The sequence below is a fragment of the Kogia breviceps genome, chromosome 15, assembly GCF_026419965.1.
Source record: "Kogia breviceps isolate mKogBre1 chromosome 15, mKogBre1 haplotype 1, whole genome shotgun sequence".
NCBI classification, from domain to species: Eukaryota; Metazoa; Chordata; class Mammalia; order Artiodactyla; family Physeteridae; genus Kogia; species Kogia breviceps.
In genome coordinates this window covers 26,782,771-26,798,433 of record NC_081324.1, presented here as the reverse complement: position 1 = coordinate 26,798,433, position 15,663 = coordinate 26,782,771, and positions in this window count along the sequence as shown.

Here is a 15,663-nt window from a genome sequence, read left to right as displayed (position 1 = left end):
AAGCACACAGAGCACCCAGGCCCCCAGCTTCTCCAGGAGCAGCATGAGCCCTTACCTTTGGGGTCCTGCCAGCATAGCTGTGCTTCCAGGAGCTCCAACTCTTCTCTGTTCTCTCTGTAGCCTAGGGTGAGGCATCTCTTTCCAGTGTATTGATTTGTCTTATTTTGGTTTCTGCTTGTGTCCAAAGTGGTTTATCAAAGCCCCACATCCCCTCCCCATCTGGAGCTGGAGCAGCTTTGGGAACAGAGAAGCAGGAGAGACTCTCAGACTCCTTCCCCATCCAGCCTCCCCGTTAGCAAGGCTGTTGCCCCAGAATCATAGCCCTGCCCCTCCCTCGAATAGAAACCAATTGCTCTTATCTCAGTTTTAGGAAAAAGCTTGGAAGAGAAAAAAACAGTTCGAACAAACTAGGCCCAAAATGGGGGAATAACTATAGCTCTTCCTAATACATTAGCAACTAAATGACACACCCACAGGCGGTGACAGTTGACAATTGCCATGACAACTACTGGAAAAGCCCATACCAGGGCTGAAAAGGAGAGTTGTATCAGTACCAGGTCCAAAGCACACCCTTGTTTTCAGATAATTCATTAATATTCTTCCTACTCTTTCCAAATCACTCCCTTTTACTTGATGCTGCTATACTGTATATTTGCTGTCTCTGCCCTAACTGGTTTGAGAAGTTGATTTCTGAACTAGGTTCCTGCCTCTCCATTCTTCGGCCATTGAATAAAGCTTGTGCTATTCCAGTTTTAGCATCGGTTTTGCTATTGGCTGCACAAATTCGATTGGAAAAAGAACCTCCTTGGTTGAGACAAGGGGTCTCAGCCTGGGCTGGGACCCCAGAGCAGGTCCAGTCAACCAATTTGGTAACACCCTCACCCCCAAGTCAATGAATGCAGAGCCCACTTGAATGAGAAGAAGGAAAAAGGAGGAAAATTGTTAATATCTTGAAAATATTCTCCGTCCACAGGGTTGTGAGAATGCACAAGTCTTAGCCCAAATCTGCTGTGAGCAAGAACTCAATGAGTATTAGTTATTAGATGTCTACAGTCCCTTACTGGAATTTCCGAAGCCCCAAAGCTCTAAAAACCTAAAACTCTTTCATAATTCATTTGGCAAAACCCAATCTGACCTGAACTTATTTTGTGGCAAAACCACATCTGAACCACCATGCAGCTAATTTTGGTCTACATGTACCACCTGGTGTGAGTAATCATGTTTCACTGCAGAAATCTACAGTGTTTGATTAGAGTCCTGTCCCAGACTGCACCATGGGTGTTGTGAGTCTAAGGTGTGGCTGTTGTCTTTTAAAGATCTGGAACAGTCTGAATCCTGAAACATAACTGGCCCCTGAAACCTGTTTCTCTATGAAACCTAGGTTCTATATCTTATTTCTGCTTTTATCTAGCTATGTGACATGTGATGTGGTGACCCTAAGCTCCAAGTCTCCTGCATTTATTCCTGCCCTGTGAGATCCATGCCCTTTGAGTGTGGGCAGGACCTGTGACTTGCTTCTAACTAATAGAATATGGCAAAGGTGAAGAGATTTTGAGGATGTAATTAAGATCCCAAATCAGTTGATTTTTATTTAATCAAAGAGGAAATGATCCTAAGTGGGCCTGACTTAATCAGGTAAAAGCTTGAAAAGAGGGACTGGGCCCTCCCTGGGGCCAAGACTCTCTCACCTGTTGGCTTTGAAGAACTTGCCATGCTGTGAGAGGGCCTATGGAGAGGCCACTGGCGAAGAACTGTGGGCAGATTTTAGTCACTGAGAGCACTTGGCTGACTGCCAGCAAGAAAAAAAAGACCTCAGTTCTGCAGCAGCAGGCAGAGGAAGTCTGCCAATAGCCTGAGGGAGCTTGGAAACATCTTTCCCGGCTTGAGACTCTCATGAGATGGCAACCCAGTTGAGACCTTGATTGCAACATATCAAAACTCTGAGGCAGAGGACCCAGCTAAGTCAAGCTCAGACTCCTGACCTATGGACACTGAGCTAGTAAGTGTGTGTTGTCTCCATCCTCCAGATCGTGGTTGTTGGTTTTGCAACACAGAGAACTAGCACATTAGAGACAGTCCTTAACCTCCATGAGCCCCAGCTGCTCCTCTGCAAACTGGGGAAATGGGTAGACTAAGGTCATATCTAGGAGTCTTTCTGGCTGTAGCTTTTGGAGACTCTCTTGAGATGCTGGGTGCTTTGGTTTGGGCAGAAGGGATAATGGTCCTTTAGTGGGTGAGCAGATGTGAGGCAGGGGACTGTGGGTCCCAAAACAATGCACAGGCAGAGAAAATGTAGACAGCTGAGGACTCCCCCTGAGTCCCCGATGACACATCTGCCAGGCTGGACACTGCCCACAGCTGGCACCACTCCTGGCTGCAGAGGCAATCGTCTTTCAAAAGCGGGAAAAACAAACATCCTCTTTTCCCTGCTCTGTAAGGGAAGCTCCAACACGCTGGACACTGCCCCATCTCTATCAGTTTAGTGAGGGCAAAAGTCCATTCTCAGAAATCTTCATCTCAAGACACCTGAAGCTCTTGGGCTGGTGGCCTCAGGACGGGGAACTCGCAGGGAGCTGAGTCAGGGAGGGCATCAGGTTTCCTGTGAGTTCTTGGCAAACCTCTGAAGAGGATAAGCTTTTACTTCTGTGTTCTCCCACTGAGCCCACTGGCCATGTGTCCCTGCTTTCCACACTCCTGCCTCCTGTCACAGGGGCCCCAGACTACCAATGTGACCCAGAGGTGGAGCTGCAGCCTTCCCTCCTGCAAAGACTTCCTCAGACACAGCTGACACTCTCATTTCACTGGCTGAAGCGATGGTCCCTGATTAAATTCCTTGGGGGATGACCTCATTAAGCCTTGTTATGGGTCACTTCTATTTTAGGGAGAATAAATTTGCTGGAATCTTTCTATGGACATCTAGTTAATTGAAACCTGAAGTAGGGGTTGGGGGAAGGGTGGGCCCGAGTGAGGAGGTGGAGAAAGCCTGAAAGGGTGAGGAGTGGGGAACTGGTGGGAAGGAGGAGGCAGGGGGTACATATGAGGGGAAACGATAAGGAGGAAGACACAGGCCGAGGAGGAGGAGGGAACACAAAACAAGCGTCCACTGCAGCCTGATCTGCTGAGATAGCCTCCTAGCTGCCTCGCAGGCCTCCGCGCTCAACCCTGCCCAGACACGTGAGTCCAGACCAGCGCGATACGATAAGGGCCTAGGCCAGGATATGGCAACAGAGATGGAAAAGAAGGAGATATGAGAGAACTTGGAAACAAATTTGATATAGGGCTGGAGGAGAGGAAAGAACCCAAGATGACCTTGCAAGATCCCTGCAGAATGGGGAGAGGTGCCAGAGTACAAGCCCAGTAGAGGCCTCAGGTCAATGCCAAGTTCAGGGCTCTATTGTTTGAAGAATCCCTCTTCACCCACTTCTGAAAAAGCGACATTTCCTGTCTCCAGTCTTCTGGCTCTTCAGCCATTCATGCATGCATGCAGCTAACGTGAATTCAGTACTTACCAGATTGGACCCAGGCTGAGGTCTGGGCAATGTAAATGTAAACAAACATACTTCTTAGGCCAAGTGACTTGAGTGCATTCAGAGCAGTTAGTGACTCAGAATCTCTTTTACTTCAATTCCCTTTTCAAACAGTTGTGCTGATCCTTAGGATAGGTGCCTCAGAGAAGTGAATATAAAGAGGGAAGAAAGTTTTGTGTTGGGGACCTTAAAGTCAAGTGAACTTGTGATATGTGATAGTGCTGGAAGACAGGTGACCAATAATTAATTGTGTGGCTCTTGGCTGGACTCCAACCAGGTCTGGGTTCTTTCATCTGTAAAAGGAGGGAGTATGGTTAGATGATTTCTGAAAACTCTCCTACCTTTGTTTTATGCTTTGTTTTTGATGTGAAAGTGTTATGAAAAGTTTGGTTTCTACATAGATGTGATGTAGTCCTTTATTTCAGAAAACAATAATAATGTGAGCACCCACAGAGGGATGTGGGGTGTGACCTGGAACTCTATTCCTCACTCCGGTGCGTCCATATGGAGCAGGCTTCATTTGAGCCCCAGTTCTGGTGTTGCTCTTCGGAGGAAAGACATCTGACAGCAAAGTTTGAGGGAAGGACCTGAGCATGCTCTGCTAAAACCAGCTGTGTACCTGTTATGGGCCGAATTGTGTTCCCCCCAAATCCATATGTTGGAGCTCTAACTCCCAGGACTTCAGAATGTGACTGTATTTGGAAACAGGGCCTTTAAAGAGATAATTAAGTTAAAACGGGTTTGTTGGGTTGGGCCCTAATGTACTATGATTGGTGTCCTTGTAAGAGGAGATTAGGACACAGACAATACAGACTGAGGGGTGACCATGTGAAGACACAGCAGGGAGGAGGTCAACTGTAAGCCTCAGAAGAAACTGAACCAGCTGACACCTTGATCTTGGAATTTGAGACTCTAGAATCATGAGGAAATACATTTCTGTTAAGTCATCAATCTATGGTACTTCATTAATGGCAAGTCCCAGTGAATTAAAATATCACTCTAGGGCCTGCCCCACTGCAGAGAGGGTATATTCTGGGCTGCTCACCAGGCAGTAAATCCACTACTTGGGGGAAGGGCGGAGGTTGTCCAGCCTGTTGACAGGGGCCGTGACATATCATGAAGTCCGTGGGGCCTGCACATTTAAACCGTGTCCTCCAATCTAGCTTTTATTTATCATAAAGTTGACACTTAAATGTTCACCTGGTGCCTGTGTCTTATTTCTCAATTGGTTCCAAACTTTTATGTTTTTTTTGGTTCCAAACTTGAGGAGAGGGAAAGAGAGGGTTATTTATTGCACCTTCACCCCTGACCCTAGCAAGAAAAAAAGAAAGAAAAAACCGTCTCAGACCATGTTACAGACAAGTCTTCCCTGGGGATTTTGTTCTTTTTTCTAAACTCCTTTTTTACTGTTGCCCTTATCACTCCCGAATGAGCATTCTGACTCCGGTGGGGCCCACTCATTCCCAGAATGGCTTGGCTCTTTTTTTTTTCTTTTTTCTTTTTGTGGTACGCGGGCCTCTCACTGTTGTGGCCTCTCCCCTCGCGGAGCACAGCCTCCGGACATACAGGCCCAGCGGCCACGGCTCACGGGCCTAGCTGCTCCGCGGCACGTGGGACCCTCCCGGACCGGGGCACAAACCCACGCCCCCGACTTCGGCAGGTGGACCCCCAACCACTGCGCCACCAGGGAAGGCCCAGCTTGGCTCTTTTTGATTCCATTGTGACATCTGCCTAGAAGCCTTTCCTCCTCTTTTTTTTTTTTTTTGCGGTACGCAGGCCTCTCACTGTTGTGGCCTCCGCGGCATGTGGGATCTTCCTGGACCGGGGCACGAACCCGTGTCCCCTGCATCGGCAGGCTGACTCTCAACCACCGCGCCACCAGGGAAGCCCTCCTCCTCTTTTCTATGCTGCAAATTCTCTTCATTCTCAGAGTCTTGGTTCAGAGTTCTCCTCCCAGGTGTGTCCTCCCTGGGCACAGGCCAAGTTTGCAGCTTCCTGGTCTCAGCTCCTATTATGACTCTGTGTGCACATTCCCATTATGTTGTCACATGCTCCTAATGTTAGGTGACATTGGAAGGGCTGTACCTGGAAGGGCTGTACCTGGAAGGGCTGTACCTGGAAGGGCTTCTGTGTCTTGTGTCCTCAGTGCTAGCACGGTGCTTGGCTGCGAAGCATGTGTGCATAAAGTGCTGGAGAATGAATGAGTGGCAGGATGTTTTATTTTTTTAAATAAATTTATTTATTTATTTTTGGCTGTGTTGGGTCTTCACTGCTGCGTGCGGGCTTTCTCTAGTTGTGGTGAGCGGGGGCTACTCTTTGTTGCAGTGCGTGTGCTTCTTATTGCAGTGGCTTCTCTTGTAGAGTACGGGCTCTAGGCTCATGGGCTTCAGTAGTTGTGGCACGTGGGCTCAGTCTTTGTGGCTCACGGGCTCTAGAGAGCAGGCTCAGTAGTTGTGGCACACGGGTTTAGTTGCTCCACGGCATGGGGGATCTTCCCGGACCAAGGCTCAAACCTGTGTCCCCTGTATTGGCAGGCAGATTTGTAACCACTGCGTCACCAGGGAAGTCTCAGGATGCTGTTTTGACATATTAATTTGTGTGTTTCTTATAGTATTCTGCCTGCCCCTTCCATTTCAAGTAGACAGCAAGGTTGGTAATTTCTTGTTCCCATGATTCAGGTTGGGTGCAAAGCAGAAGGAGGTTGAGGTCAGTGACTCTTGTTCCCTGAAAAAAATCTAAACTCACTGGGTTTCATGTGTGTTGTAGGGGGAGGGGAGATGGCCTTTGAGAGAGAAGAAATCACGGGGGCCTGGAAGGTAAGAGACGTGTGGGTGACCTCATCCCTGCACAGCTGTCCATGATGGAGGTGGCCCATCCTCCTTCGCGGAGTGGGAGGCCTTTGAGGATCCAGCCTTGGCAAAGATTTCTCCCCATGCATAACATGGAAACAGACCCCAGCTACTGCCCACCACTGGGCTTGGGCAAATGACAGATCTATGTGGATGGGAGACTAGACTCTATCCTAACCTTCAAGGCACTTGTGGGTCCTGAGTGGGGAAGGGAAATGAAGCTTCAGCAATGACTGACATGGACTTTCCTGCCAGGTGGGGGACTTAGAGTAGAAATTAAATTGGTTTATAGGACATAAAGAAAGTGAGCTGGCTTCAGATGGCCAACAGGCCCATGAAAAGATGCTCAACATTGCTAATTATTAGAGAAATACAAATCAAAACTGCAATGAGGTATCACCTCATACCGGTCAGAACTGCTGCCATCAAAAAGTCTACAAATAATAAATGCTGGAGAGAGTGTGGAGAAAAGGGAACCCTCCCTCACTGTTGGTGGGAATGTAAGTTTGTGCAGCCAATATGGAAAACAGTAGGGAGATTCCTCAAAAAACTAAAAATAGAGTTGCCATATGATCCAGCAATCCCACTCCTGGGCATATAACTGGACAAAACTATAATTCAAAAAGATACATGCACCCCTATGTTCATAGCAGCACTATTCACAATAGCCAAGACATGGAAACAACCTAAATGTCCATCAACAGATGAATGGATAAAGAAAATGTGGTACATATATACAATGGAATACTACTCAGCCATAAAAATGAAATAATGCCACTTGCAGCAACATGGATGGACTTAGAGATTATCATACTAAGTGAAGTAAGTCAGAAAGAGAAAGACAAATACCATATGATATCACTTATATGTAGAATTTAAAATATGATACAAATGAACCTCTCTAGGAAATAGAAACAGACTCACAGACATTGAGAACAGACTTGTGGTTGCCAAGGGGGAGAGGGGTAGGGGAGGGATGGAGTGGGAGTTTGGGGTTAGCAGATGCAAACTATTATATAGAGAATGGATAAACAACAAGGTCCTACTGTATAGCACAGGGAACTATGTTCAATATCCTGTGATAAACCATAATGGAAAAGAATATAAAAAGAATGTATATATATGTATACCTAAATCACTGCTGTACAGCAGAAATTAACACAACATTGTAAATCAACTATACTTCAATTAAAAAAAAAAAGACTCAAAAAAGAAAAGAAAAGAAATTGAGTTGGAAGACTAGATTATCATCCACTAGAGGGACTTCCCTGGTGGTCCAGCAGTTAAGACTTTGTGCTCCCAATGCAGGGGGCCCAGTTTTGATCCATGGTCAGGGAACTAGATCCCGCATACATGCCACAACTAAGGATCCCCATGTGCTGCAACTAAGACCTGGAGCAGCCAAAATAAATAAATAAATAAGTAAATAAACATTTTTTAAAAAAAGAAAAAGAAAGAAATGAATTCTGGATCCTTTGTTTAGGTCCTGATATGTTGCTGCCCCTTCCCCATCTTCCGTTCCTGACTTTTTTTTTCTTTCAGCCTAACCGCATGCTTGCAGGATCTCAGTTCTGTGACCAGAGATTGAACACTGGCCACGGTAACGAAAGCCCACGGTCCTAACCATTAGGCCACCAAGGAACTCCCAGGAAATTTTGCTAAGGGCTGAACTGGCCCATAATTTACTTCATCGTCCCCTTACCTGTTGCCTGGAATGTAGCAGTTTGGCAGTTTGGGGAGTGTGTTATCATTCTTTTTTTTTTTTTTTTTTTTTTTTGCTGTATGTGGGCCTCTCACTGTTGTGGCCTCTCCCGTTGCGGAGCACAGGCTCCGGACCGCAGGCCCAGCGGCCATGGCTCACGGGCTTAGTTGCTCCGCGGCATGTGGGATCTTCCCGGACCAGGGCACGAACCCGTGTCTCCTGCATCGGCAGGCGGATTCTCAACCACTGCGCCACCAGGGAAGCCCCATCATTCTTGAGACTGTACAAATGCCCTCACTGTAGCCCGGGGCAGCCCCAGAAGGAGAATCCTTCAGCCAGTGGATGTTTCCTGCCAGAGACTAAAGGCCCCAGAGGGGATGGTTCTTCTAGTTTCCCCTCAATGAGGTGGAGAGTGGAGCAGCTGGAGGAGATGCTCCCCCGGGGGTGTGGCAGGGGACTGAGCCCGGTGGGGTGGGGGGCAAGGGGGAGGCTGTGCAGGATGGGAAGATCCCTCCAGCGCGCATGGTGCCAGGGACCATGAGACACACAGATCTCTCTCCATGCTGAGCCACCTCCAGCCCAGTTAAGACTCCTGAGAAAGCGCCAGCACCTCTCTTCTCTCTTTAGCCCCACCTTGTCCCCTCTGCTCTCCCCTCCCTGCATGCAGCGACCGGGCTCCCTGGGGACAGTGTGGTGAGGGAATCTCTGCCTGCTCCCTGGGGGTCGGCCTTGGGGACCTACTGTCTGGTGGTGGGGAGGGGAGGACAGGACAAACAGGAGCGGTCCCTGTTTTGGGGAGAGATAGGAGCTGGGCAGAGGCAGCCCATGAGCAGCAGAAGTGGCACTGGCTGGGGAGAGCCCTCTATGTCAGTCTCTTCTGCCCCTGTATTCTGGCATGCCCTCTGGCAGGGACAGGGTCTCCTTGGCAGCGACTGTGCATCCCACACCCTTGTAGACAGGGGCAATGTCTTTTGGGCCTCCCAGGAAGATAAGCTCTCTCCTAGCTGTTCCTGGCTTTTACAGTTCAACAACGTCAATTTAGGGTTTTGGCTGAGAACACATGTCTCCCAAGGGGCAGTGGAAGGCACATGATTATACAAAAGGATGTGACCAGCCAGCCTGGAAGCAAGCTTCCTGCAGTCCTTGTGGCAATGAGAAATCCAGTTTGCGTGATATGAAGAGAGAGGCTCTTGAAACTTCTGAAGTTTAAATAGCCTGGAACATTCCATATTTGTATTCTACCTACACTTTAGACCCAGTCTCATCCCACCATAGAGTGGGACTCTTCCCACACAACATCAATCTTTTCCTTCTCTGAGTTATTATAGCACTAATAACCAATAACAGAGACTTAGTTCTCAGCTCTCCTCCTATTGTTCTTTCTCTTTGAGTTATTTTTGACCTTTTGGATTGTAAATTCTAGAGCTTCTTGGTATTTCCCAGGTTCCTGGTATACCGGGAACGCAAAAACAGTTGGCTTTGGGGCTCGCTGAGAACGTACAGATGACTGTTTGTTGGATTGGCTCTCCCAGGTCATCAGCGTGTTGTGATTTGAGAATGTTGAAAAACCCGGTGAACCAAAAATATCTTCCTCTCCCCAACTGACCTGCCTTCCTTTTATGTCACTTCCTGACGGCTTCTAGAGAAGTGCCTATTTTATTTTTTTAAAACGTTCACCTTTTTCTAATATATTTACTTATTTATTTTTGGCTGCATTGGGTCTTCATTGCTGCACATGGGCTTTCTCTAGTTGTGGCGAGCGGGGGCTACTCTTCCTTGCAGTGCGCGGCCTTCTCATTGAGGTGGCTTCTCTCGTTGCGGAGCATGGGCTCTAGGCACGCGGGCTTCAGTAGTTGTGGCAGGTGGGCTCAGTAGCTGTGGCTCGCGGGCTCTAGAGCGCAGGCTCAGTAGTTATGGCGCACGGGCTTAGTTGCTCTGTGGCACGTGGGATCTTCCCGGACCAGGGCTTGAAGCTGTGTCCCCTGCATTGGCAGGCAGATTCTTAACCACTGCGCCAACAGGGAAGCCCAAGAAGTGTTTATTTTAATTGGACAAAGTATTCTCTCACCTGGGAGGGGTAATATGTTAGTCAGCTACCACTCTAGCAAGAATTAGTTTCCTTAATTAATTGTTTTTAAGACAAAAAGAGTAGAAGCCTTAGAGACTGAGTCCTAGACCAGGAAGTTTTGGGTGTCAGAAGGTGGGGGAGAGAGACAAGGAGGGCTAAAGCCTTAAGGCCTTGAGTGGTGGGAGGTAAAGGCACTGACTGGGTCAGGGAGGGTCCTGGACACAGGTAAACACACACCAAAGACAAACTGATTTTATAGTTTCACCTTCTGTAAGGCTGCCTGTATAGCAGAGGTAACTCATTCAGGAGACACTGTCTTATCCATTAGTTCTCTGAGGGCAGGGATGGCCAGTATACATCGCTCAGTCTGATCCACAATATATGGATTCATGTTCTCTTGGGTGACAAGAATGGAGCCAGCTTTGCACTTGCTCTCCAACTTTGTAAACATACTGGACTTGTGGTGGGCCTGGCTTCACTCAGTGAGGCCTCCCCATTGCCCCAGAAAGGGATCTTGAGACGCCTCCCTGCAGAGCTGGACTCGTACCCTTCTAGTGACTCTGAAGGACTCGTGGCAGAAACCACAAGCAGAATTAAAAAGCCAGAACAGCTCTACTGAGTGCTTTAAGGAACACATTTTTCCAAAAAAGTATAATTCGTAAAAATATACTAGTTTTCTGCAAAACAAGAGGGTGATCTCTAAGCCTCCTTCTTAGGCCTGGTGGTTACTCGTGGTTCCCATTGAATCACAGTTGCTCAAGACGGGGGAGGCCTTTGGAAGCTGTCTGGTGTCCTGTGTTCCCGGGGACTTGTCCGCCTGGCTGGTGGGGCTCTCCCAGCCTGCTGACACCCCCATAGTTTCTGTAAATCTCTGCCTTGTCTTTCTCCTCGGGGACCCTATCCTGTTTTCCCAAAGCCTGGTGCCTTTGCACTGACTCCTCAAGAGAGGAGTCACATGAGATACTCTGCTTCATTTAATTTTAGGTTATTGTTGCTGCTGTCAGTCTATTGAAGTTCTGTAATGAATGCCTGTATTGTTCTCAGTCCCCAAGCCTTTTTCAAATGATCAGCACATTATAAAACACAATAATGAGTCTAATTCCCCACCCCCCAGTACACACACACACAAACACACACACACACACACACACACACAGACACAAAATGACACTGCTAAGTCCTCCAGATATGAACAGTAGTGGAAAGAGTCTGGGATTTGGAGGCAGCAGAGCAAGGTCACTGGTGACCTTGGGCAAGTCGTTCATTCATTCATTCATTCATTCAGAATAAGCATTTATTCTGAATCTTCTCATGTCAGTCTGCTATATAATCTCTGCAAAATGTTAACAACACCCGCCCCACTACCTTCCAGGACTGTTTGGAGGAGCTAATGAAGTCGTACTTATGAAGTGGTCAAGGTAAATGCTAAACAAGAGTACGTTGACGGTATTAATCAGCAAAAAGACAAAAACAAAATTGGAGTGTGGGGGACAAGAGCCCAAACCACAACACCTGATAGATATATCACTTGTGTGAGAAATACATGTATTCTGCTGTCCGGTGGTACCTGCACTTTCGGAGCTCAGTCTTTCCTCAAGCTGGACCTGCTTTGCCCGGGATACCTTTCTCTACATTTCTGTCCTTGGAAGCCCTGCTCTTTCTCCAAGGCCCTGGTCAAAACTTCCTCTTCGACAAGGAATTAATTTCTCCCTCCCTCATGCCCCTCCTCTGCTTCTGCGATTTGTTTCTAGATGGACCCCTGTTACTACACTGACCAATGGTCTTGAGGGAGGTGATGTGTTCTCCAGGAATCCTGGCTCTGCCCTTTAGCTCATGTGACCCTGGTCAGGTGCACTGTCTTTTCTGGGCCTCTGCGTCCTCTTCTGTAAAACCTCCCTCCCCTTGCTGACTGTTGTGAGGATTAATGAAATACCACGTTTAGGGCCTACAGTGTGCCTTGTGCTTAGTGGGCAGGCCTCTGATGGATGTCTTCTGAAGGAGACTGAATGGCAGGCATACTTTGCTGCCTTCTCCTAAGACATGGGGAGGAAGTTCCACTTAACTGTGTGCAAATGCAAATGAGGAATGCTAGGATCATCCCCACCCAGCCTTTGCTTCCTGCACCTTCACCAGGAAAGAGGAATTCCTCTTCAGAGGCACTCCTTTATGTTTCCATACCACTGTGCAAGGCAAGCATTAAACTACTCTGCATTTACTGCCAGCAAAGAGTTGGATGTGGTCACAGGGAAAGGAGGTGAGGAGTCTGAAGAGAGATTTGGCCTAGGACTGGTCTTGCTTAATGTCACATGTTTATTTGAAGCCAAATGTAACATATTTATTTAAAGTCAAAGTTTAGGATCCTGTGTGGTTTCTTTTCTGACACCAATTCTCCAACAACTGGGCGTCCAACCGTTCTGTTCAGTTGTGACACTAACTGCCCAGAATTAGTGCAGATCCCACAGGTTCAGGGCTCAGTCCCATGAGACTGTCCCACTTCAGACGCCAGCCACAAGCAGGGGCCCTGGGCTACCCACACTTATATTCTGCAGACTATAAATTCAGGGGTTCCCATGGCTCCTCCTTAAGTTTGATAACTTGCTAGAATGACTCACAGAACTCAGGAAAGCACTTTCTTTACTATTGCTGGTTTATTATAAAGGAAACAAGCCAGGAACAGCCTGTGGAAGAGGAATGTGGGAGTGGGACTGCCAACCCAGCAGCTCTCTCAACTCCATCACGTAGGGGTTATTATCCAGGTTTTATTATGTAGGCATTGTTAATTAAATCATTAGCCATTGGTGATTGAACTCAATCTCCTTCCCGGAGGTGGGGGAGGGGCTGAAAGTTCCAACCCTTTCTCTCTTCAAAGGATAGTTCCTCTGAGAAGCTGCCCCCCTCCTGAAGCTACCCCAGGGGCCCATCAAGAATCACCTACTTTGCAAATCAACTATACTCCAATTAAAAAAAAAAAATCACCTCAGCATAAACTCAGGTTTCTTGCAAATAAAAAAAGGCACTCCTATCACCCAGGAAATTCCAAGCATTTTAAAGGAGCTCTGTGCCAGAGACCTGGGACAAAGACCAAATACATGTTTTTAATTATACACAGATCCCCTGATGTTGTTCTTACTTAAATACTGCAGTTTTTGGAGCTGCAGGGGAGAAGGTGGAGGACTGGAGATGGTCTCCTCAAAGCTGGTGTTGCTCAGAAGCTTTTACAAATCCTTTCTTCCAGATCTTTTTGTGTCTTTGGAATGCATCCTATCTTCCACCCACAGGGAAGGCCCCTAGGGCTGCAGGCCCTTCCCTTCTTTCCTCACACCTTCTTTCTCTCTTGCAGACGGTTCTTGGCGGTTCTTGGCAGTTCTCGCTTCTCCCTTCCCTCCCCTCCTGGAGGTCCACATGTCCCCTGCTGTGGTCAGCCTGGGGGTCAGTGCTCTCCTTCTTCTCCAAGTTGTTAGTGGGCCACGACAATATGCTTTCTGCTGGCCTTGACCGGAACAGTCCCTAGAAGTCTGGTGAGAACTTCGGACCCTGCTTGCCCCATTAGTGCTTAAAAATGAAGCCCAGACTCCTTCCACCCACATTAAACCCCTGACACGCCTGCTGGCCGTCTCCGCTTCATCCCTCCGCTGTCCGGTCACAGGCAGCCGGGCCCTTGGATTGTTGTCCTTCAAACATCCCAGGGGCTTTTCCACCTCTTGTTCCTTTTCCGTTGACTTAAAAAAAATGCACAACATAGGGCGGGGCTGCAGTCTGATGGCTGTTAGACGGCAGGTATTCTTTTCCTTCCTGAGTTCCCTCAGGGCTCACCCAGGTCATCAGTTGGCAGTGGCTGTAATTGCTGATGACTGTGACATCCTTTGTTTACTGATATGGCAGGAAAGATTCTATTTCTCCTCCCCCAAATGTCAGCTTCTCTGCACAGCTGTCCTTCAGTCACAGACATTTATTTCCTTGCTCTGTCTGCCATTCCCTGTGCTGGACACCAAGGGAGCTGTGAGGGAGGACTGTCTAAGCTCTGCCCTTGAGGCACTGACTCTTCTTCCTTTTCAACAACTGTCTGTCAGGCCTCCTGCCCTCCTCACAGCCTCTCACCCACTTGGCACCTGGTGCCATTTCCTTGTTTTGACATCTTTTCAGTTTCCTGTGTCTCCCCAGCTAGATGCTTAGATGGATTTCCTCCATCCACACCTGTGTACTGAGTGTGTCCACTACAGAGCAGGACAACATGACCCGGTTCCCTTGCTACTCTTTGGTGTGTCAGCTGGATGAGAAAGAATATGCACGACAGGTGCAAAGGAAGGTAAATGTTGAGGGGAACAAGCAGGTGTGGTGATGGGTGGTGGGTGCTCCCACCCCAGAGGTCCCACAAAGCTATTCTTTTATTGAAAAAAAGGCCAATACATACTTGTTGAAAAATTTAACACTGTCCTTTGTATTTATTTCCATTTTTTAATAGATTTACAGACTTTCCATATAGAAGGGGTGTCACCTGATTGGAAAGAGGAACTTGGAGCCCAAGACAGAGGCGCCTCCACCATCCACCCCAGAGAACTGTAGGGGGGCTGTGGGTGGTGCTGCTCCCAGACACCCCTGGCCACCGCGTGACTCCACCTTCATGGCATCCTCCTGCCCTGTTTCATTCTGGTTCCGTGTGAACTTGTTGCTCTGGAAATATGAGTCCCTAGACACCATACTTGATCAGTGTGAGTCTGTGCTCGTAGGAGGTGCTGGCCTGGCGTGTTGCCATCAGAACAACGGCCTTGTTGAGAGTGTTCTCTCGGAGCCAAGAGTTGTGCTAAGAGCTTTACACAAGCTCATTTCACCCTCACCCCTCGCAAGAACCTGCAAAGTAGTATCAGGTTTTGCCGTGTTTGACAGGTGAGGACACTGAGGCACAGGGAGGTTGCAGAAGTGCCCAGAGGCCACTCTGCTGAGGGAGGCAGAACCCGGTCCAAATCCAAATCTGTCAGGCTCCAGAGCTCTCGGTCCTGGAGACCGTGTCACCTTCCACTACTTGGAATTCTCAGGCTGCTTCCGGATGGCCTTCCATATGGAGGGCATAATTTAATTCTGTGGAATAATGCCGTGGGGCAGAACAGGTGATGCTAACTCTGGACATGGTGACTTGTCTGCAATTATGTGGCCACCAGGGTCAAGAGGTTCAACATCACCCCTCCCCCCCCTTCAACTGTTCAACTGTCTTATAGCAGGTGCTGGGGGATTGTAGTGGATGCTGGTTATGCGGGTGGGAGGGGGGAGGTAAGGGTGGTTACACTGAGGGAGGGGTAGCCTAGAGCTGAGGTGAGGGTTCCATCCCTTGGATCCCCCGTTTTCCTTATCTAACGAGTGGTTCTAAAAACAGCATCCACCTTACAGGGGCAAATTTTGGAAGCAGCCTGCTCAGTCAGAGAGAACAGACTATAGTCAAAGCAAGGCCAGCCACATTGCCATGCTGCTGCTCAGGCCACGGTTTCTAATAGGCACCTGCTGCAAGCCCAGCCCCAGTCCCAG